This window comes from Colossoma macropomum, unplaced genomic scaffold (assembly GCF_904425465.1).
Source record: "Colossoma macropomum unplaced genomic scaffold, Colossoma_macropomum, whole genome shotgun sequence".
Lineage (NCBI taxonomy): Eukaryota > Metazoa > Chordata > Actinopteri > Characiformes > Serrasalmidae > Colossoma > Colossoma macropomum.
The window spans coordinates 10,533,770-10,557,828 of NW_023494789.1; positions in this window are offsets into that span (position 1 = coordinate 10,533,770).

Sequence of the window (24,059 nt, forward strand, 5' to 3'; positions counted from 1 at the left end):
AGACAGTTATCATCATAGTAGTCAATCAGATATGCTTGCTAGCTATCGCTTCAATATGTCCAGGCAGAAATCTTTGGCCCTAACCCCTTTTAGACAGAGATCTACTATTTTACAAATGTGAGACCGTGAAAATTTAAAAAGCTGTTTTTTTTTTGTTTACATCCGTGAAATCACACAGTTCAGGGTAACTCAGTAACTACAACTGTCACTGAAGGCCAGCCTTCCTATTGATCTTATTGGTCAGCACAAATGCTGTAGACACTTTGAGTTGAAATGTTGTGAAATGTGTTGAACTCAGTACTCTGCGCAAAAGATGGCCATACAAAAAACAGCACATGAAATGCATCTCTCACAATAATAAGGCACCTCAGTCTGCAAGAAACCTTCCAATATGAACGCCCTTTAGGTCCTGGCAATGGATTGCTGGATGTGTGATCACGTTTTCTGCATGAAGCACAGAGAAAAAATCACTGGTGTCACATTACTTTCAAATGAAAACTGGTGCTAAATGTAGTGAGTTAATGTAATTTATGAAGCATGTTTTAAGTCAAAATCCCCTTTTATTCATATCACACTTGTGATTTCAATCTTCAAATGTTAAAAAAGAAGTTACTGAATGAGAAAATGGCATCAGACCCAAAATAAAACTACTTTCAATGGAAACATAAGTGAAGCACAGAACGTATAAGCAGAAGTGTGGGAAACTTAACCTAGGGGTTTCTGGATTCATAAGAAAGAAAATTATCATAACGAAGGAGTCGTTTCATTGGCTGTAAAAAGAATGGTAATGCTCATAACATTCAGCATGGCATCTGTTTACTAGAAAAAGTCCTATCTGTCAATATCTGGCAGTCTGATGGATGAATATGGATTTGGTGCATGCCAGGAGAACGCTCCTTACTGGGCATAGTGGCAACAATAAAATTTGGTGGGAGGAGGGATAATGGGCTGGGGCTGTTTTTCAGAGTTTGGGCCACTTAGTTTCAGTGAAGGGTGATTTTACTGCTACAGCTTACATTTAAGGCATTACAATTTTAAACAATTATATCCTTCCAACATTGGGGAAGGTCATTTCCTGTTCCAGCATGACTGTGCACATGTGCGTAAAGCGAGCTCCAAAGACATGGTTGGCACAATTGCTGTGGAGGAACTCCAGTAACCTGCATAAAGCCCTGAATCAAACCCCACTGAGCAAATTTGGGGTGAATTGGAACTTCAATTGCAGGCCAGGTTCCTTTCATCCATCAGGGCCTGACCTCTCAAATGCTCTTTTGACTGAACGGGCATAGATTTCTACAAACACACTCCAAAATCTTACGGAAAGCCTTTCTTGAAGAGTGGAGGCTGTTACAGCCACAAAGGCAGGCTGACTCTTAATGCCATGTTTCTGGAACAGGGTCCACATACTTTTGGCCATATAGTGTAAATGCAATGTCATTTAGTGCATAACTTCATTATTCATATTACAAACTCTGATACTATAAAAAGTTTCATTGTAACTATCCACATACACAAGGCACAATTTTTGCTTGAAAAAATTGGTGCAGATGGATTTTTCTAAACAACCAAAGGCAAATAAAAACAGGATAACTAAATAATGAGCTATAATAACTGTAAGAGCAGGAGCAGGAAAGTGTTCTTCACTTTAATGTTGATATAATGTAATATTTATATATAATGTTAATATAAGATTTTTTTTTTTTGGGGGGGGGGGTAATTTTGGACAACTTCTACTGGTCCTTTCATGTAATGATGAATATTTTTGATGACATATGTAAAGATAATCATCATATGCCTTAAAATTATATTTTAATGTAAACAGCTGAAAATGATTGTATTTAATTCTAAATACAATAGTATTCAGTTATTTGGAGAACAGAAATTAGTCTGCTAAGTCCAGAGCTGTCTGGACTCCGGGGCTCATAAAGATAAAAGAGTGGTGATAAAGGACACTGTCTCTAGTCTTGGAGTCTTGCTGCTAAAATATGCAGGACAGCAGAATTAATGTGAGTCCTGTAGATGGATTTAGACTCCCTTTGTAGATGCTAGTGCCCTAAAAAATGAGCAGGAGGTGTCAGAACACTTTCTCAGAGGACATTTGAAGTAACTTTGAAAGTGCTGTATTAAGGTGAGGTGAAAGGCAGGTAGTTCAGTGAATAAGAATCAGAATGTGGTCATTAGTACACATAAACAACCAATTCATAAAGTAATACAGAAAGGAATAACCTTAGACATAAAATATAAGGGCCCATATCGTAAAAAACAATGCATTTACATATATCTGCACATTCAACCTAGTGCACATTCAACCTAGTGCAGTTCACACTGAAATTATAAGGAGTGTATGTGAGTCTTAAAGGCACAGTAGCAAAATCAGCTTCTTTAATTCTGAGGGATAAGAGAAGCATGAAAATGATGACGCAAAGATGAATATTGACTTTTTCGTTAGATATACTCATGCAAACATCATTATCTATCTATCTATCTATCTATCTATCTATCTAGCTATCTATCTATCTATCAGGAGTTAGCCAACCATAACGAGTTTTAAGCTCGCTGATGGGTTTCTTTCATGGTTATGATCGTGCCTGATTACTTTTATATAGGCAAATTACCACTTTGATGAAACGGGCACTGAAGCATGTAATGTTAATACTGTTAGAGTAGTTCTGGGTAGGAAGCAGCTTCATTATCAGCATAGGTAAGAAAACTGCCATGAAGTATGGGAGATCTGGGAACTGTTTCAAATCAAAGTCAGTCCTAATAGACACCAGTCCATGGCTGTGACAATCCCAGATACATGTGATGATGTGATCAATCAGCATCAGTCCACTCAGTCTCACAATAAAATAACACTGGATCCAGGTGTCAAGTGACTGCTGATGTCTACTGAACTGTTTAGATTCCACTGCGTTCAATGCCAATTCGCAGTTTCTCTGCTTCCAGACATCCCCGCAGAATTTCCAACTGATTACTGTAAAAATTAGGACATATTTCAAAGAGCGCATATCAAGTAAAACTGAATTGTTGTTGTTTTTATTTTTTTGTTTTAGTAATTCGAGTTTGAGCTGCATAAACAGACTGTTTTGAAATCATTTTTTTTGTGATGTCAGTGCATTTACTTTAGCCCTGCCCATGCATGCTGAATTTATAAGGAGCGCTTCAGCCCGGGCTGCTCTTTACATGAGGCACATTACAGGGCAGCCAATCAGAACAGAGCTGAGATATTTACAAATATCAGTCTTAAAGGCACAGTAAAGTATTAAAAGCCTGTGGTAAAGAGACGTTAGAAAGAGGTAAGAAAATATAAGACATGGGCCCTTTAAGTTAAAGTGTTTTAGGTTGCAACAGCCCACCAATGGGTAAAATGTCACAATTATTGTCCATGGTGATCAACCGAGTATTCCTTTAACCCTTTACAAAATAGATGACTTAAATTGCCTTATCTCAGCCCTTTAATCAGTGATGAATGAGCTATAAGGACGGGATTACATTGCAAATTATTATTATTTTTTTTATGTGAAACACATTTTTAGGTTGAACAACAAAATATTCCTTAAATAAATGAATAAATAAACAAACACATGTTCTATGATGATTTCTATAGAGCTGTATAATATGTCTATAATAATATAATATTTTCCCCTCCTATAATATCCTTGTTGTACTGATTTATAGTAATCTGCAATGGTTGTGTAGCATTTTAGTAAACTCTAATAAACTCTAGTAAATGTCCACATTTACTGTAACATTCTTATAGAAGTCCTTCCTGTAATATTACTTTTCAGCAGGGATTTTTACAGGGGTTGGAATGAACATGTTTTTCATGGTCAGCAGTGTGTTTCTCAGCCTGAGGGTCCAAGATGGAGGGTCTCGGAGCCATTTAATGATGACTGTCATACCTCAGGTTGTCCCAGAAGTTCTCTAGCCTGCGCTCTACAACTAACCACCATCAGAAAGAAGCCCTCTAGGGGAGCCCCCAGGGGCAAATCTCAAGAAGCCGAAGAATGGAGCTGTGAGGTGTAGTTAGCGACTCTGTCAAGAAAAGAAATAGGAGAAGGAAATGAAGGTGTGAGCACAAAGAAAAGTACACAATTATGGGGGTAAAAATGCATCAAGGATGAATTGTATTGACTGAGGAATGTTGGAATTCAGTGACTTGTCAATGTTTGGTTAATGCCACATTGTTGAGTAAAACTGTTTCTCACTGGCTTCTGGCTCCAGATGTGTCAGTCACACTTTATTTTGATGGTCCACTATAGATGATCAACGGATATTCAAACTATTAACAAACTTTCTGGTGATACTTAGTTGATTATTAACAACCTTATGGATAGGGTTAGGGTTAGGGTTAGGTTTAGTTTTACATTTAATAGAATTTATCATACTCTTCAAACTTCGAGAGATCAGTTGCATTTAATAGATATTCATTTGAATGTTAGTTAAAGACAGAGTATCTGCAAAACATCTATAGAGGACCATCAAAATAAAGTGTGACCGATGTGTCTTGCTTCACTTTCCCGCTGTGTGCTCTTTCTCCCTGGCCTACCTTCCCTAGTCTCATGGGCTGTGAGAGTCCACATGTCCTATTGCTCACCATGCTTCGATGACAGATGGGCACTAAATAATGTGGGTGAAACTTAAAGCTGCACTGTGTAAGATTTTTGTTAAAACTGAACAAAGTAGCATTACTGATTCAGTGTCTTCACGGAGATAATTATTTAAATGTCAGAGGCAGGGATGCAGGAAGGTGCTGAACTGCGAAATGATTTCTTCTTCTTCTTATTTTCATTTTTTTTTTGCAAATTTACATCAATCAGTATGTGTCATAATGTGAATAATGAGGCAAGAGACACACATAACTGATACATCAGACTTCTGATACACACCCTGATTTCTCTGTTCTCGCTCTTTCTGAACAAACTTTATGCAAATTAGTTGAGTGGCATCCAGTCAGATTGTTGATGTGTGGCTTGTGTCAGGCCCACAGTCACATGCTGAGATTCTACACTACAAAACACAGAAAGACAGGCGATTTAACGTTTGATTAAAAATGTATTTAAAGCGTTCGACAGTACTACCTTTTTTTAAATCAATATTAATCGATTCTTGGGGCTCAGAATTGGCCTACGGCTCTGCACACACTCTGTCAAACACAAAAATACATCCTCTGTAAGACTGACTCACGTAAGTCTTTACCATGTTCAAATTATTTTAAAGTGACAATCTTTTTTTATTATTTTTAGCGGTTGTAGTTAAGCAATCCTGAAATCTGAGGGTGCCTGCACCTTCACCCTCACTTCCTAGGTCCCTGGTCAGAAGTGTCAGAGTTTTTTAGAAAACATCATACAACTTTACACTTTAATGCCACACACACAGGATCAAAAAGAAGATCTGGCCCAATGTTTAGGTCTTAAAAACAAAATCAGCATTATACTGCTGAAGATATGATGACAACAGTAGATAATTCACTTATATTCACAGAAGACACACCAAGTTTTGAGTTCTCTTTGAATATTCTTCTGAAGCACAACCCACATTACAAAATGTTCGTCACACTTTGCATGCAATTACACATTTCCACCAGAGAGGTCTCCAAATCCCCAAAAAAGATTTAAATAAATAAAAGTGCAGCTGTGAATGTTGCTCTTTTTAGCTGGTTAAACAAAGCTATTTAAAGCATAATGGATGTACGCATAATATGTTGAATGGTCAGCTTAATTAATTAGGATTGATTCAAATCACTGTTGTATGACCTATTTGAATTCATTGAGTACATATTAATCAAGTACCTAACAAGCTCAACACAGTTGAAATACCATTTTTAAGTACATTTTACATTTCTTTGAGTGATTATTGTGGGAAAAAATCATACTATTTTCAAATAGTAAATGTAAAAAAGGCTGTTTTGGTTTATACTGCACATGTAAACAGTTCCTCCAGTCAAATTTGTGTATTTAGTGCATTTCTTCAAAATAACATAAAATAATAATAATAATAATAATAATAATAATAATAATAATATTTAAATCAAACTGTGATGAACATTTTTTTATGATTTATGATGATATACATAATACACATAATTTTTCCAGAATCATTGAATGGATTAGTTGTGAGGTCAAAGATTTACATTCCTGTTAAAAAACATTTGGAAAACTGGATGAAAGGAACTATGATTTGTAACACACTCTAGCCTGAGGTTCATTTTCTCTGAAAATCTTTTTCAGGAGGTGTGTTCTTATTTTATTGTACTTATTGAATGAATGAATGAATGAATGAATGAATGAATGAATGAATGAATAAATAAATAAATAAATAACAAGGCACATGAAAGCACAAATACGCTTTGCCCTCATGCTTGTTCAAACATCTAAATATTAAAATGGGAATGGGATTCGGTCTTTACTTCTGTTCTTGCTCTTTCATTTAAGCTTGTGCTGTGAGCAGCATTACGTCTGCTCTTTCTTTAGTGAAGAGATAAGAGGATCGTTTGGCTTCAGAGCAGCATCATGTAGCTAAGTAATAACACTCTACAGCTCAGTCAGCACCCAGTCAGGCTTTCATCAGCTAATGACAGAGAGAGAGAGAGAGAGAGAAAGAGAGAGAGAGACATGGCAGAGAACATCTCCTCAAGACAGAACAAAGATGTTACCATGTATCCTCTTTTTTCAAAGACTGTAGAGTGTTGAAGATGTTGAAGTGGTGAAAGCTTATGGTGGGATTGGACTATTAGGTTAACGAACGATGGTGGGTCCATTAATGTTGCACTATGTATCAAAAGCTGCAATGGTCAACACTGCATAATTTCCTCTGGTGCCCCTGACCACAACAGTTCACATTTTAACCACTAAAAGGGCAGAGCCTTTAGCCCGAGTGACCACTAGCCTTTTTTCCATTTGGCATGATACCTTAAATTAACTAAATAGACAAATTAAATTTTGTTGCATTTCATGACATGTAAGCACTGAAATAGCCAACATGATGGTATAGTGACCATGGTGGACACTTCTGAGCTTGTTTTTTTTTGTTTGTTTGTTTGTTTCTTTTTGTTTTTGTTTTTGTTTTTTCCCATGTCAAACTCAGTGAATAAATAGAAACTGAGCACTAAAACATATGTCATATTTAAGTTTGTTTCCTGCAGGAGATGTGTGAACATTTCATCTCAATAAAATCTTGTATTTTGACCAGGGGTGTTCAGTGACCTCTCAGATTAACTACAGGTACTACAGGTATGAAGTTGAACTCTCCAAATAAAGTGAAAAACAACTGAATTCAGCAGATTATAAACAAATTTTAACGTAGTTAATTAAAATGTATTCACTGCTGCTACATCACTGATATGTTGTTGATATTTTACTGAGAGTCTGTTGAGTTTTTGCTCAAAATAAAGTGTCACCAAAAATTTCTATTCTAATGTTCATTCTAGTCAGTCAAACAGAGCAAAATGGGCATTTATGGACTTTGGTGCCTTTTGAAGTGTTTGCCTCTGCTTTTGCATCCATGTTCATCTGTGTTAGGGCAGTGATTGTGTATGTGATTTGCATGCAATTTTGAAGGAAATGTACTGTACCTTAGCCCAGCTAACTTTTATTGTGAAATATTTTAAAACTGTGCTAAGTTACAGTAACCAGGACAGCAATTAAAAGAATATCAGTGTCAATTCTCTAACTCATACATACAATTCAGATGATACAGAAACAGTTTTTGAGATGAATCTTGAGAAATATCATTCCAAAATTGGCAGATGACACTGTTAGGGGGAATATGAGAAGATGACCAAAAGCATGTTCTACTGAAACCTGTTAAACTACACAAAAATTGTGTTACACCTTACACATGTTAGTTTGTGCCATGCTCCCTGTAATTTAGTATTTTACCTGCAATGTTTTATTTAGCCCCTTAAATAGCCAGGGCATACGGATGGGTCCAAATTTTATAACACAATTCTATAACCTAAGAATAGCTCCACCTGTTTGCATTGAAGTCCCTGTAGTTTCTGAATAAGAGGCCTTAGTATGTAATAAGCCTGGGATTTTAAGGGGTTAAATAGGTTAACACTTTGTTGCATGTTGTATTCTAATTATATAATTTATGTAAAATCTATATGCTAATTTGAAATATTGAAAGGACCTATGTAAACCCAAAAACATCTGTGGGGCCCCCACCAAACATCCTCCATCTGTGATGCCAATGCCAGATGAAGCACTTGTTTTGAGCACACTTCCCATATTAGTTGCCCTGTTGAAGAATGAGAGCAAACATTGTTCATTCATTGTTAAAAATATAGGCCTCATTTGATCAACACTTGTGCTTAATCTACTATTACAGCCTATGGAAATTAATTTTTGACAAGATTCTCAGCTTAATAAGTGTCGTCTTTTGACCAGGGGGCGCCAAGCAATAGCTTGTTATGTTTGCCAACTATTCATATCGACAGTTTACCAGAGACTTATACAATATGTTTACAAAGATGTGCTTAAATGCAGGTGATTGTTCACATTTCCTATAACTTAATGTAGCTCTTAATACAGTTTTAAATGTGATGATCAGTTCAAAAAATCTGAACTCCAGTCCTGCAAATGTTTATGTTCTGGACATGTGTGGCTTTTGAAGAGCACAGATGCTCTTGGATTTTTGCTCTGTCATGTTATTTCTGTCAGTTATGACTCTATTTTTCAGTGTAAGCTGTTATTTTTTAACTGTTCTGGGAAAATATTTCTGCCAAATGTTTTGGCTCACAGTCTGTGTCATGAACCTATGGTCAGCCAGAGGTCATTGAAGACCCATGTGAAATTTGCCCGTAATGTGCTGGCTGCTGAAAACTCATGACTGTTCGTGGATGAAAGGCTGACCAGGCCAAATTTGGCCAGGTTTGGGTTGATGTTTCCCTTCAAAATATCACCTCATGTCAAGAAAATTCTTTTTTTTTCAGTTTTTTTCAGTTATTGCAGAGTCATTGCAGTCATGTTCTGGTGTATTCCATGTACATTACAAAATTGCATATGTGTTTACATATTTACATATAATGCTGCATAATTATATGTAGTACTAAGAGACCACCCATCATTTATTTGGTTTTCAGTCAAAATGATAATCAAGTACAAGTGCTAAATTATTTTCAGAATCGAAATCAGAAAAGAAATTACACAGAAGCCTCAACAACTTAATATAATATCATTTGAGTATTTATTGTTCCATTCTTCACCTTTATAGCTTCCCTTCTTTTCAGGAGTCTTGCTTTCAGATTTTCCAAGACACCTGAAGGGATAGGTTTCCACACCTCCAAAGTTCAGTCTTAGAAGTTGGTTGCATTTTCTGCTTCTCAAGATCAAGTAAGCCCAAATACATTCAGTGATGTTGACGTCTGGACACTGGGGTGGTCAGTCCACTGCTCTGAGAACACCAGCAGTTTCTTCGTTTGATCTGTCTGTCTCCTTTTCTCAGTGAGGCTTCTTGACAGCTACACATCCTTTCAGACCCATAGCACTGAGTCGTCTTCTCACAGTAGAAGGATGGACAGAAACACCTGTGGATGTTTTCAGATCTGAAGCAGCTTGATTTTCTCCTCTCTCTCAAAGATGACAGTTTTAAGTACTGTTTATCTGATGGGAGCAGTGGTCTGTCAGGTCTTGCTGGTGGTCATTAGGAGTCCCATTTTTTACTATCTTAATCAAATTAATTAATTAAGTTTAGAATCTGAACTTTGCACTGAATTTCTCTGCTTGTTTCATTGAAATTAAAGTGAAAACAAATAGAGGCATTTCAAGGTATAGATGGTATAGCAGACCTGAAAAGGTTAATATCTTTATTTAATTTCTTCATAAAGTCATCATTTGCTGTGTCTATAATCTTTCTTTCTACTTTTTTCATTTCTCATTCTTTCCCCCAAACCCATTTTACCCTTCGCCTCCAGTTCACACACCTTTTTCCATAGTAACTTTTTTTCTTGCTTTGCCTCTTAGGTCACAATATCACTCTCAGCCTCTCTGTTTGTAAGTGTCTGAATTGTATAAAACACCTTTTGTGCTATTTTCCTGCAAAGCCACCTGATGCTTTACAGTGTGTCTTCCTCCTCCGAGGCCACCTGATGCTTCTCTTTTCATCTCTTTTCCATTCTCCAAGGATGAATGTGAGTCTTTAGTGTGTCCATGGCAACTGAAGACTCTCCCTTTTTCTATCTGTGAGCTCGAGCTTAAAGTCATCTTTTTTCACCGGAGCGTTCCCTGCTGAGATGTCTCCAGGTTACAAAGATCACTTATGCAAAACAGCTGATCTGCGCACCATTAGCAGAGATATAGCAAGAAAAGTTGAGCCCAGATATGTAACGCATGTTCCTTATGATCCAAAGTGTCTTTGAACAGTGATTATCCTCTTAATGAGTATTGACCCTCTGTTATCGCTGTAAATATGTGAAAGTGCCTGATCAGCACTGTCTTCAGGTCGATCTACACATTTACATGTCCCTGTAATTCTTCCATATCTTTTGATCTTTGCGGATGCATGTTGTGTTTTGACCTTCACTTCCTGTAGAAAAGGAAGGCCTGTCTTTTAAAGAATAGCTCAGCCAAAAAATTTGTTTTACACAAGTTAACTCTTACACCCGGTGTAGTCGCTCAGTGAAGATGCTTGGTGTCCAAATTCTGCTTCTAACGTAGCCAACACTCACTAGAAGTCAATAGTCACCCAAATCCTTTCCATAAATGCATCCACAAAACTTGGTCCAACCTGCTTAAACCATATGCCAGGTGTTCAATAAGGTCATGCAGACTCATCAATGTGGTTTAGGACACAGTATGACTTTCTGTGAACTATAAAAACAAACAAAGTTTTACAGCGTGGCCAAAAATGGGCATCAGATTTTGACTCCCTACACAAGCAAACGAATGCTACAGAGTCTGGATTTCAGTCTGCACAAGTTCTATGAATGCTATGGACACCAAGCTCTTTTACCCAGTTGAGATATTTTGTCCCTGTTATTGTGCTTAAACCAACTTTAATACCAACTGCCATTGATGTGGATACACGACTCTTTACTATAGGCCTAAAAATTAAAGATCACCTGCATTTAAAAATGTCCTCCTTAGAGATGGTTAACTCCTTTTGTATGGCTTATTATAATGACATACACTGACATTGGTATCAAATGTGTTATTATTGTGGTGTCAGTGAAGAAGCAGAAGCAGGAAACACTGAGTTTTAAAGGCGGATGCTCATTTATTTAACAGGTATCAAAGGAAAACCACCAATCAGCACTGCTGAAACAGCTGTGATAAAAGGCAGGTCGCTTCTAACCACATAACTCTCTTTCATGGTAGACACATATCCCACACTAACTCCCCCACAGCACTACAAAGAATAACACATTTAACACATGCACATCATTAAGCAGCAAAGACTTATTATTTATATAAGAAATGCCTCTCCTACCGCGAATGCTGCTCTTACCAAGAGCCTCCTCATACAGCCATGCCTCCCCCAGCACCCACGGCAGAGCAAGCCTGTAGCGGGATGCCGCACTACATTCAATGTTACATTGAAAACGCAGACTTTCTCAGCGCATTCAAATAAAGTGGTTAGTAGGACGCTATGTAGCAGTTTAGTTTATTCATCTTGAATGAGCTTTAACCTATCACAGTCCAATATGCTAAAATATGCTAATGAGGAAACTTCGTTCAAACATGCCTGCGCCAACATTGCTTACTTGTTTAAAATGTTTGGACTGTTCTGTAAGGTGTATGAATAAATTCTATCGGTGCTTAAAATTATGACAGTGTCAAATTTATAATCCATATCTATTCAATAAACTGCCAAATGTGGTGTATGGAGCTATTTTAGTAGCATGCCACTGCAGCAGCTTCCCTGCTAGAAAAACCAGCATAGACAAACATAGCTGGTCACCAGAAAAACCAGCAAATGTAATGTTTGGGGTGTTGGTTTGATGGTTAGCAGGAATGGAAGTTAATAAGTTGGTTACTTGCAAAACCAGCATATCACTGCTGTTAGAACAAAACTTTGTATCTCCAGTTTTTGACATAATTTGAAAATGCCTGTTGCCCTTTACATTGTGTGTAAATTTCATGAAGAATGGACCAAAAGAAACGGCCAAAAATGACTTGGAAAAAATTCTGGTTCCATTGACTTACATTAAAAGTAGAGTATGTTTTTTCCTTCTCCTGTATAGTTATCATTTTGGAGATACAAGGTTTTGATCCAACAACAGTGATATGTTGTGTTTGGGATGCTGGAATGCTGGTCAACCAGCATGACTATGCTGGGTGAAGAGCTAATCCAGCACCAGACCAGCATAAACTAGAATAAACCAGCGTAGACCAGCATGAAATGCATGCCAGTCCAAGCTGTGTTTTCTCATCAGGATTAGCATCACCACACCACAGTGCAGGTTCATTCCAGCTAACTGTAATTTTCACTGACACAACGAGTCAAATCTAAGCAGGTAAATCTATATGTTTGTGTGTGGACCTGGTAGCTTAAGGTACTTGTAATTTATATCCTTGTTAGCACCGAAGGCTAACGTTAGCTTAATGAGAAGACATAGAGATTTTTATACACAACACAGGTTCATTCCAGCTCACTGAGGCCTCTTAGCTTTCAGTTCACTGCCCTGCTGAAGGTTTAGAAACAGGGGGGAAGGTTATAATTTGCATAATTGTGCATTCTCACAGATCTATGCATTCTTAATGAGTGTTGAGGTTTAGAGGTGCTCCTATGCCATTTTTAATAGTCTCTTGGGCATAACAATAATACATAAAAACAATTAACTATTTATTATTTCAATACTAGACTTAAATATTTTAAGGGTACTTTAAATAAGAACATATGTTAAGTGGCATTCATGTCCTTCCTGCTTTTGTCCGATTTGTCCCATAGCTTCTTTCTGCCCCCTGCTGGATGAAAGAAAATACTACTTCTGTCAACTCTACATTGTTCTGTAATGACAAGAGTACTGGCAGTCTGCCTCGTCTCTGGTAATGTGGCTAATTGGGAATGAGCTGAGGGAGAAGAAGCGAAATAAACCACAAAAGCAAATCCATGAGAGGTGTTTTTGGCAGCAGACTGAAGTACCAAATGCACATTGTGGAAACACACAGGCATGCAAATATCTGTGACCTTCACACATTGGATTCCCTCGCTCGAACCATCAATCTCTTTGATAAGCATATGCTACCTCATGAGGTGCATCTAGAACAAATCCATTTCTAAGCCTGTGTTCATGCCTTCATCCAGTTGAAGATCAGGTCAAAGCTTGGAAAAGAGCTATATGAACACGACCACTGTCTTTAGAACATAGCTCATTAAGGCAGTTGTCACCTCGCTTATGCTCATCATTCACAGCCATATATGTATGATCACACAGTCACGGGGTGTTGTGTATGCCATGAGTAGGCATGAAGTCCTCGCTAAAGCCTCCAGAGAAAACACTGACTTTGTTAACTGAATAACAATTTCGCAGTGAGTGTAAATATGGCATTCTTAGAAATACGCTCTGTTGTTGTTTGTTGAATTGTTGTTTTCGGAGCTTTATGGATAACTGCATATATATGGAGTTTTCTGCTTACACAGTACAGTTAATACATGTATTTTTTTTTCTGAAATAGCTAATAGTTTAGTGGATAACAAACAACCACAACAAAAATGGGCCTAATATTGCCAGTCCATTTAGATGTAGACTAAAAATTAATGTATTAGTACAGACTAGAGTATGTTATCCTACTTCTTTGGGCAACTTTCTTACATTGCTTGGGCATGAAGCACTATATGGCCAAAACTATGTGAACACTTAACCTTCACATCTATATGAGCTTGTTGGACATCCCATTCCAAATCCATGGGCATTGATAAGGAGTTGCCCCTCCTTTTGTGATTACAAAGCCTCCACTCTTCTAGGAAGGCTTTCCACAAGATCTTTGCTCATTTAGTCAAAAGAACATTTGTGAGATCAAGCAAAGATGTTGGATAAGAAGGACTGACTTACAATCAACATTCCAATTCATCCCGAAGGTGTTCAGTGGGGTCGAGATCAGGGCTCTGTGCAGGCCACCAGAGTTCCTCCACACCAAACTTGTCAAACCACCTCTTTATGGAGCTCATTTTGGGCACGGGGGCACAGTCATGATGGATCAGGAAAGGGTCTTCCCCAAACTGTTGACACAAAGTAGGAGGCATATAATTGTCTAAAATATCTCCGTATGCTGTAGCATGAACATTACACTTCACTGGATTTAAGGGGCCTAAACCCTGAAAAACAGCCCCAGCCCATTATTCCTTCTCCACCAAACTTTACTGTTGGCACTATGCATTACAGTAGCATTCTCCTGGCATTTACTAAACCCTGATTTGTTCATCAGACTGCTAGATAGTGATACAGAGCACATTTACACTGCTCTGGAGTCCAGTGGTGGTGAGCTTTACACCGCTTCAGCTGGCACTTGGCATTGCACATAGTGATCTTAGGCTTGTGCTCAGCTGCTCAGTCATGTAAACCCATTTCATGAATCTCCCAACTTGCACAGTTCTTGCACTGATGTTTTTTCCAGAGGTAAACTCTGTAGAGAGATGCAACAAAGTATAGATGATTTTTAAGCACTATGTGGCTCCACTCTATGAATTTGCTTGGTCTACTGCTTTATAGCTGAGCTGTTGTCACTTAACAAACTCACTGCTACCCTGAACAATACATCACACCTCCTCCATGACCTACTGGTCAGACAGAGGAGCACCTTCAGCAACAGACTCATTCAACTCCGCTGTAGCAAGGAACGGTACAGGAGATCATTTGTACCAACAGCGATCGCACTGCACAACACCTCGTCACTGTGCTGGGACATTATTGTGCACTGAGCCACTCATATTGCACTGCCACTTTGTTTATTTTGTTTATTGGTCCACTAATACTGCACATTGCACTGTCACTTTGTTTATGCATCTATAAATGTCAAATTGTTAAAGGTAAACTGTACAACTGTTAACATTTATTGCTACAGTCCATAGTCAGTAGCTCATACACTGGAGGGACAGGTACCACCACATTGTCTCTTGCAAAGTATTCATGCAATTATTTTTTGTGCCGCACATTATTCTTATTGTGCTTTGTACAGCTGCAGTAAAAGAATTTCCCTCAGGGATTAATAAAGTGATCTATCTATCTATCTATCTATCTATCTATCTATCTATCTATCTATCTAGACACTTCTATTTCACAATAATAGCACTTACAGCCAATTCAATTGCCAGTGTATGTCTACCAAGATCGCATGACTATGTGCTTGATTTCATACACTTGTTAGCAATAGGTGTGGCTGAAACACATGAACTCAATAATTAAGTGGGGTGTCCACAAACCTTTGCCCATATAGTGTATATACCAAAGGGAGAAATGGTTTAGGCACATATTTCTTGCTTGTAGCATCTTCATATCTTATTTCAAAATGAAGACAAAATGAAGTTAAGTAGAGGAAGTGCTTGCCCCATCAGTGGCTAAGTTGTCGCCTCATTTTGAGTAACTTGTCACACTGGACTTTTCAACATAGAAGATCAAACGCAAGTCATTGTGAATATGTAATCTATACCATAATAATGTTTAATGAATAATAATGAATAACATTAACATTTAATACAGTTATCATAAAGCCAGTAACTGATTATACAATATCACAATGATTTACAAGCAAATTCACATGACAACTTACCTCAAAGCCTCTAAAATAACTTACCCCAAACTGATGTGTGCCGATTGTAGCTATTTCTTAAGTGTAGCTTACAGCTACAGTACTTTGTTCTCTAAATAAGAAAATTGTGCTTGTGAGCGACTCTGGCCACAAGTGAACAGGAAACTGACCTCACACAAAACAGATATTAAATTTTTGAATTAGCTCTTCTGGGGAGAAATGAGCAGTGTGAAAACTTGCCCCGCTCTCTGCTACAAGAAACATCCCGATGCTGGAATTGCTGCCTGAATGCTTTAAGAACTGACCCTTTAATGGGCAGCTGAAGCTGCCATTATAGGCTTAAATTTAGTAGGGTTGGCCTATACTATAGTTTGGTTAGGGTGCAGTTTAGTAGGGTCAGCCTATGTTTAAGTAAGGCAGACACACAGTTTAGAAGAGTTAGCCTATGTTTACTGAAGGGGTATTACTTACCTGTACTTCTTGTCTTTACTATACTGATATCGAGCCTATAAGTTACACTGTTGCAAGGTACTGGTTGGTGTTTTAAAGGAAGTGTTCAACAAAAAAGTCTAATTTACTCAATTTTTCCCATTTCTCAAATGTAGTCTATCAGCCAAGACATGTTTGTTTCTTTAGGTTTTCACTGGAGCTACAAAGCTAATGAGGCTGGCATGTAATGGGAGTCTGTGTCACCCACAATCTTTTTTATTGTCTTCTATTATGTTAACTTAAAAAAAAAAAAAACGTAAGAGGCGAACACCAAACACATCTTGGCTGATCAACTACATTTCAGATAGGAGAAAATTGTGTAAATTAGCTTTTTTGGTGAGCTATTTTTAAATGCAACAAGTAATGTTACTAATGAAGGTGAAGTCATTTTAAATAACACTTATTCTTATATTAAATCTGCATTTAACTTTCTGTTTAACTAAATGCTGTAGACAAAGTCATTCAGAGTAGTTCGATGTGAAATGCTCCAAAGTCAGAAATGCTCACAGTGGTGGTGATAGGTACTCTACAAGGACCCCACAATCTACCTCACAGAAAGCTAACACATGAAACTGATGTTATTAAATGATAGTGTTGAGATTAAAAAAAAAACTGTCTTCCAGTTGTGGTGGAGAGATACATGCAGGGCATTATCAGGCAAAGCATCCCCCCATCCATCCCATTCAGATTTGCCAATATTTTACCATCAAAAACATTACATTTAAAAACTGAAAATGCACATGTAAGTTCAACAACAACAACAACAACAATAATAATAATAATAATAATAACCATAACAATAATAATAATAATAATAATGCAGTCTGCTATACCAGCAGAATGTGCTACAGTTTCTGGCTGTAAGTGAGTTCCTGCAGTGTGTCTCCTCTGTACAGCTCTCATTGGCTTTAACCTTAACTAGTGATAGATGAGCCGTCTTCTTCATGACAGGGTTTGATTGACATGTGGAGTAAGTTCTGACAGTGCTCGTTTATCATCAGGTCATGCTGACAGCCCAATATGCCACTGTTCACCTCCTCAAATATCTCCATTATAAACTGACATAATTGTCAATTAATACTTCCACAAAGGCACATCTGTCATTTAAGCATGTGTCAGTTACCCTGACGTAGACACATGTAATGCAACTGAATGTCATTTAATTAAAACATCTTGGTACATACTGCGCACGCACACACACACACATGCACACACACACACACACACACACACACACCTGTGACCTTTATTGTTTCTTTTTCTTTCTCACTCTCTCTCTCTCTCTCTCTCTCTCTCTCTCTTTACATCATCCTCCACAGTAAAATCCAAAGAACTGCACGTTTGGAGCTTCACAAAATGGGTTTCCATGGCTGAGCAGCTACACACAAGCCTAAGATCAAAATGCACAATGCCAAATGGGGTTGGAGGGTATGAGTGGTGTAAAGCATACCACCACTGATGGATGAGTCTGGATTTGGCGAATGCCAGGAAAACATTACCTGCCTGACCACATTGTGCCAACTGTAAAGTTTGCTGGAGGAGGGATAATGCTATGGGGTTGTTTTTCAGGGGTTGGCCTAGGCCTCCTTAATTCAAGTGAAAGAAAACCTTAATGCTTTAGCAGACCAAGACATTTTGGACAATTCTATGCTTCCAACTTTGTGAGAACAGTTTGGGGAAGGCCCTTTTCTGTTCCAGCATGACTTAGCCACAATGCACAAAGCAAGGTCCATTAAGTCATGACTGGATGAGTTTGGTGTGGAAGAACCTGACTGGCCTTCACAGAGCCCTGACTTCAACCCCATCAAACACCTTTGGGATGAACTAGGGTGGAGATTGCGAGCCAGGCCCTCTCGTCCAACATCAGTGTCTGACCTCACAAATGCTCTTCTGGATGAAAGGACAAAAATTTCCACAGACAAACTCCAAAATCTTGTAGAATGGGATGGCATGAAAGCTCCTGTGGGTGTAATGTGTAGGTGTCCCAATACTTAAGTAAAAATAAATAAAATGTGCCAGAACTTTTAGACAGGCCACATTTAATGAGTATTTTTCCCCCAACATTCAGTAAATTAACAGTAAGTGTCCATTAAAACAGAAGTGTGCTTTCTCTAGAGGATGTGTACAATGCACAAAATACTTTTCCTGTACACCCAATGAAGATCTTCTTTCATTCAGAGTTCCTCAATCACTAGTGGCTCAGTCTGCCACATGAAGAAGTGTAAACCCCTTCACAAAAAGAGCACTGTTCACTGTCACACTCTCCATAGACCATAACTAAACTGCCTGATTGGAAAACTTAACTCTTTTGCATAAGAGTCAAGCGGGTTATTTTATGTCAATCAAAAGCATTGTGACATGTTTTACAGTAACAGTTATTTGATCTAAAGACTGTGAGTCAGTGGTGCGCTGGACAGGATCAGAGTGACTGGCCTCTTTCTGTCTGTTCCTCATGTCTCTCACCCAGACTGACTTTCCTGCTTATCTCTGTCACAGCAACTTCTGTTCTGGCTTGCTAAGAGATGTCACATACACAGACACACATTCACAGGAAGTGTGTGTGTGTCTGTGTCTGTGTGTGTCTGTGTGTTTGTGCGTGTAGTAAGTGCTGAAAATGTGTTAGTTTGGGTGTTACCAAATGAAAGATGGCCAAAAGTGGCTTCAAATACTTATTTTTATTTTCAATTTTAAACTGCAAAAGCTGACATCCACATCACTTACTTATTAATTTTATTAGAGTTACTAGTAGTGGCCGGTATACCAGTTCATATGGATCCTCAAGTATAAGTTTTATCATAACCGTTATACCAGTATGCTACAAATAAGAAGTCGACCTCAGCTTCGTCGAATTTCTGAAGTTATTTGTCTCATATGAGGGTCTCATGACACAATGCACATACAGTGCATACATTCAGACCATAGCAGTGTCAGATCACTACTTAATCTCATATGAAATCAGTTTTAGTCGTAATATATGTTCATCCACATGGTACAGTGTTAAACGTACTATAACATCGTTTACACCCAATAGCTTTATTGAAAACCTTCCAGATCTTTCATCCTTAATTAGCTGTCCACCTGAACCTAATGAATTAGATATGCTGTGTAAAAGTTTGGAAGACACTTTTTGCTCTACTTTAGATAATGTGGCTCCACTAAAAAGTAAAAGAATAAGGCAGAAAAGGCTCGCTCCATGGTACAATGATCATACTCGAGCTATGAAACAGACTGTTTAGAGTGTAGGCGATTAGAGTGTAAATGGCGTCAGACTAAACTTGAGGTTTTCCAATCTGCCTGGAAGGAGAGTCTTATAGCCTATAGAAAAGCACTAAAGTCAGCACGTTCAGCCTATCTCTCGTCAATGATTGGAAATAACAAGAATAATCCTAGGCTACTATTCAGTACAATCTCTAAATTGACTAATAATCAAGCAGCTACTGAAGCCCAGATACCATCAGCCTACAGCAGCAATGACTTCATGAACTTCTTTAATAATAAAATTGAATCGATTAGGCACAAAATTCAAAATGCGCAGCTAACAAGTGCAGTGTCCTATAAACCTAATTTAGATCTAGAGTGCAGTATAACCACTACAGAGACGCTGGAGTCTTTTACAGAGCTTGTCCAAATTATTTCATCTTCAAAACTAACAACTTGTATACTAGATCCAATTCCTACCGGTTTACTTAAAGACATTTTGCCAGAAATAACCAAGCCTTTTCTATCTATAATAAACTCTTCTCTTAGCCACGGCTATGTTCCAAAGTCTCTTAAATTAGGTGTAATTAAACCCCTAATTAAGAAAGCTAGTCTTGATCCCTCTGAGTTATCAAACTATAGACCTATTTCAAATCTTCCCTTTTTATCAAAAAATTTAGAGAAAGGTGTGGCAAAACAATTATGTTCTCATCTGCATAGAAGTGATATATATGAAAAATTTCGGTCTGGCTTCAGGCCTCACCATAGTACTGAAACAGCGTTAGTGGAAATTGTAAATGATCTTTTATTATCCTCTGACAAAGGAAACATATCCTTACTGGTTTTACTTGATCTTAGTGCAGACTTTGACACAATAGACCATTCCATTCTATTAGACAGGCTTAAAAATCTAGTAGGAGTGACAGGTAAAGCTCTTTTGTGGTTCAAATCTTACCTTAGTGATCGCTTTGAGTTTGTTAATGTAAATGGTGAATGATCAGCTCTCACAAGAGTAAAGTATGGTGTCCCACAGGGCTCTGTCTTATTATTTGTCTTATTATTTACCTTATATATGCTACCACTAGGTACCATCATTAGAAAACATGGCATCAGTTTCCACTGCTACACCGATGATACACAATTGTATATTTCAGCCAAACCAGAGGACAAAATTGAACTTAATAAGATAGAGGACTGTGTCAAAGACATTAAAGACTGGATGTCAAGTAACTTCCTCTTACTAAACTCAGACAAAGCAGAAGTTCTTCTTCTTGGTCCAAAAGCTGCTAGGAATAATCTGCCTACATTAACTCTTAATCTCAATACTTTCTCAGTTGCACCAGGCACATCTGTAAAAAGCCTTGGTGTCACGATCGATCCAGATCTGTCCTTCGATGAGCATATTACCAATATTACCAGAATAGCTTTCCTCCACCTTCGTAACATCGCTAAATTAAGAAATGCACTGTCACTACAGGATGCAGAAACATTAGTCCACGCCTTTATCGTGTCCAGGTTAGATTACTGTAACGCTCTGCTTTCTGGTTGTTCCAGCCAAAACCTTAACAAGCTTCAGTTAGTCCAGAACGCTGCAGCCAGAGTTCTCACCAAAACCAGGAAATTCGAACACATTAGCCCAATTTTGTGCACCTTACATTGGTTGCCAGTTAAATTCCGCATTGAGTACAAAATTCTTCTACTGATGTATAAGCTTTGAATGGCCTTGCTCCTCAGTACCTCAGTGACCTTATTTCCTATTATCAACCGACACGCCCACTTAGATCACAAGGTGCTGCTCATTATTAGTACCTAGAATAAATAAAGTTACGTCAGGGGTAAGAGCCTTTTCATACAACGCCCCCCAGCTTTTAGAGGGTCTAATGTGAACACCACTCAATCACGTCCCAGGGGGACCTGATGCGGTACAGAAGTGTAAAACTGTATCCACTTATACTGTTTTGTGTCCGTGCTGTTATCCGGTGTCGACCAGGGGAGGATGGGTTCCCCTTTTGAGTCTGGTTCCTCTCAAGGTTTCTTCCTCCTGTTGAGGGAGTTTTTCCTTGCCACTGTCGCCAAGGCTTGCTCACTGGGGGCGTGGACCAGGATTCTCTGTAAAGCTGCTTTGTGACAACATCTGTTGTAAAAGGCGCTATATAAATAAATTTGACTTAAATTATATTTCAAATGAAAGTGAGAACACAGCAGATTCTCGATCATCTCCCACTGGCATCTGAGGCAGTCCACTTTGCTTTTGAGGAAGTGTACATAAAGGCCGGTCTTTTGGGGTCATGCAGCCTCACATGGACACCAGAGCAATTGCTGCACTTTTGTTTCCTCTTGTTCTGCCTCAGAAGCTGCCTTACTGTTAAACGACAAAAATAGGTTTCCTTAAACATCTAAAATGGTTTTACTTGAAAATATATACACTATATGGACAAAAGTGTCAGGACACCTACACATTACACCCACAGGAGCTTTTATGACATCCCATTCTAAATCCATAAGCATTAATTGGCCCTCCCTTTGCAGCTATAACAGCTTCCACTCTTCTGGGAAGCTTTCTACAAGATTTTGGAGAGGGTCTGTGGGAATTTTTCCCCATTCATCCAAAAGAGCATTTGTGAGGTCAGACACTGATGTTGGATGAGAGGGCCTGGCTCGCAATCTCCGTTCTAGTTCATCCTAAAGGCGTTTGATGGGGTTAAGGTCAGGGATCTGTGTGGGCCACCAGACTCACCCAGCCATGCCTTTATGGACCTTACTTTGTGCCCTGGGGCTCAGTAATGCTGGAACAGTAAAGGGCCTTCCCCAAACCAGTTACACAAAGTCGGAAGCATAAAATTGTCCAAAATGTCTTGGTATGCTAAAGCATTAAAATTTCCCTTCACTGGAACTAAGGATGCTTAGTGCTTTACACCACTCTCTCTTCAATCTGCTTCGTGGCTAAGCTGTTGTTGCTCCTCGATGCTTCCATTTCACAATAATAGCACTTACAGTTGACAGGGGCATCTAGCAGGACTTGTGGCAGACTTGTGGCAGACACTGGTCTTTATCTATGTTTTGGAAACAATTGACTGTCGGAATCTAATTGGAATTGGATTCTGGCATCAAACAGCCCTAATAATTAGTCTCATTCTCTCTGGGTAGGCAGGATAGACCTCCTTCTCCCACCATCTGCAGCAGTTTGCATTGAAAAAAATGTGTTTGTGTTGAAAAAACATCATTTCACACCTCATAGCGTTATGCAGCCAATGACGGCATGAAGCCACATAAACATTGGTATGGTGACCGTGGTGCCAGCAAAAATGAATGATTAACAGAAGAAAGTCTTAGCAGTGTGAACTGTTTATTTACAGTGGACAAAGTCAAAAGGATGCTCTGCACTCTTAATTTTGTTGTAATGATGGGTTTGTCTGGAATTCAACAAGGTTTGGCGTCTATGGCTCTCAAAAAATTAACAGCTGGTTTATTTTACTTCTGCGTTCAATGGCAAAAGTTGGGAAAGCTGAACTCTTCACGGAGCATTCCACTAACTGCTGCAATCTGCGGACAGCTGCTGCTTGCGGTGGCAGAATTTTCCATTGTGGCTCCACTGAAAACAATGGAATATCCGGTTTGCCGTCATCCATCTATCACAAGCATGGGGATGCAGCATCAGTCAGCCATCATTAATAAAGCATTAATTATGCATTTACTAATTAATGTATCTTGCTGTGATATGCTAATTTACTCAGCAAATAGGAGAGTGAATGTGCACTGGGTCCCTTTAGCAGATCTTCTCTCTGAGCTACGTTATGAAGTAGACTATGCAAAGGTAAGATCAGTTAACCCCTTAAATGGCCAGGGCCCACTGCAGTCCCAAAGTTTTATTACATGCTTATAAAACCTAAGAATAGCTCAGACAGTTTGCATTGAATCCCTGTAGTTACTGAATAATAAGCCTTAGTATGTAATAACAATCAAAATTAGTTAGATATAATCATTGATCATGACAATTAATTACTTTTAACAGTTGAATGCACACGTGTTGTATGTTACCTTATAGCATGCTGACTGGCTAGCTTTCTAATAATTAGACCTATGTATAAACTGTAGTGAGTGTAACCTAAATTAATAACTTCTGTGTCCAGTCACACACACACACACACACACACACACACACACACACACACATATCTTCTAAGCCGCTTATCCCTCTGGGTCATGGGGGCAGCTGGAGCCTATCCCAACATTCACTGGGTGGAAGGCAGGATACACCCTGGACAGGTCACCAGTTCATCGCAGGGCAGACAGACAGACATATATATTCACACCCACACTCAATTCAGCATGTCCAATTGGCCTGACTGCCTTTGGACTGTGGGAGGAAACCGGAGAACCCAGAGAAAACCCAAGCAGACATGGGGAGAACATGTAAACTCCTGTGTCCAGTCTATGTAAAATATATATTTTTTAAAGTTAACATGCACTAAATAAAGTAATGCGTTAAATTTACTTGATTCAAAGACATCATTTCCTCATGAATGACTAAAATATGTTACGTCAACAGATGTAACCAGTAGTATTTGCATTAAAAAAAAATTCATGTGGAAATGATGGAGAGATTTATTTGTGTACACATTTGTCATTTTAATACACTAAAAATATTATTTTCTAAGCACCCCAATAAAATTTCTGAGTCTT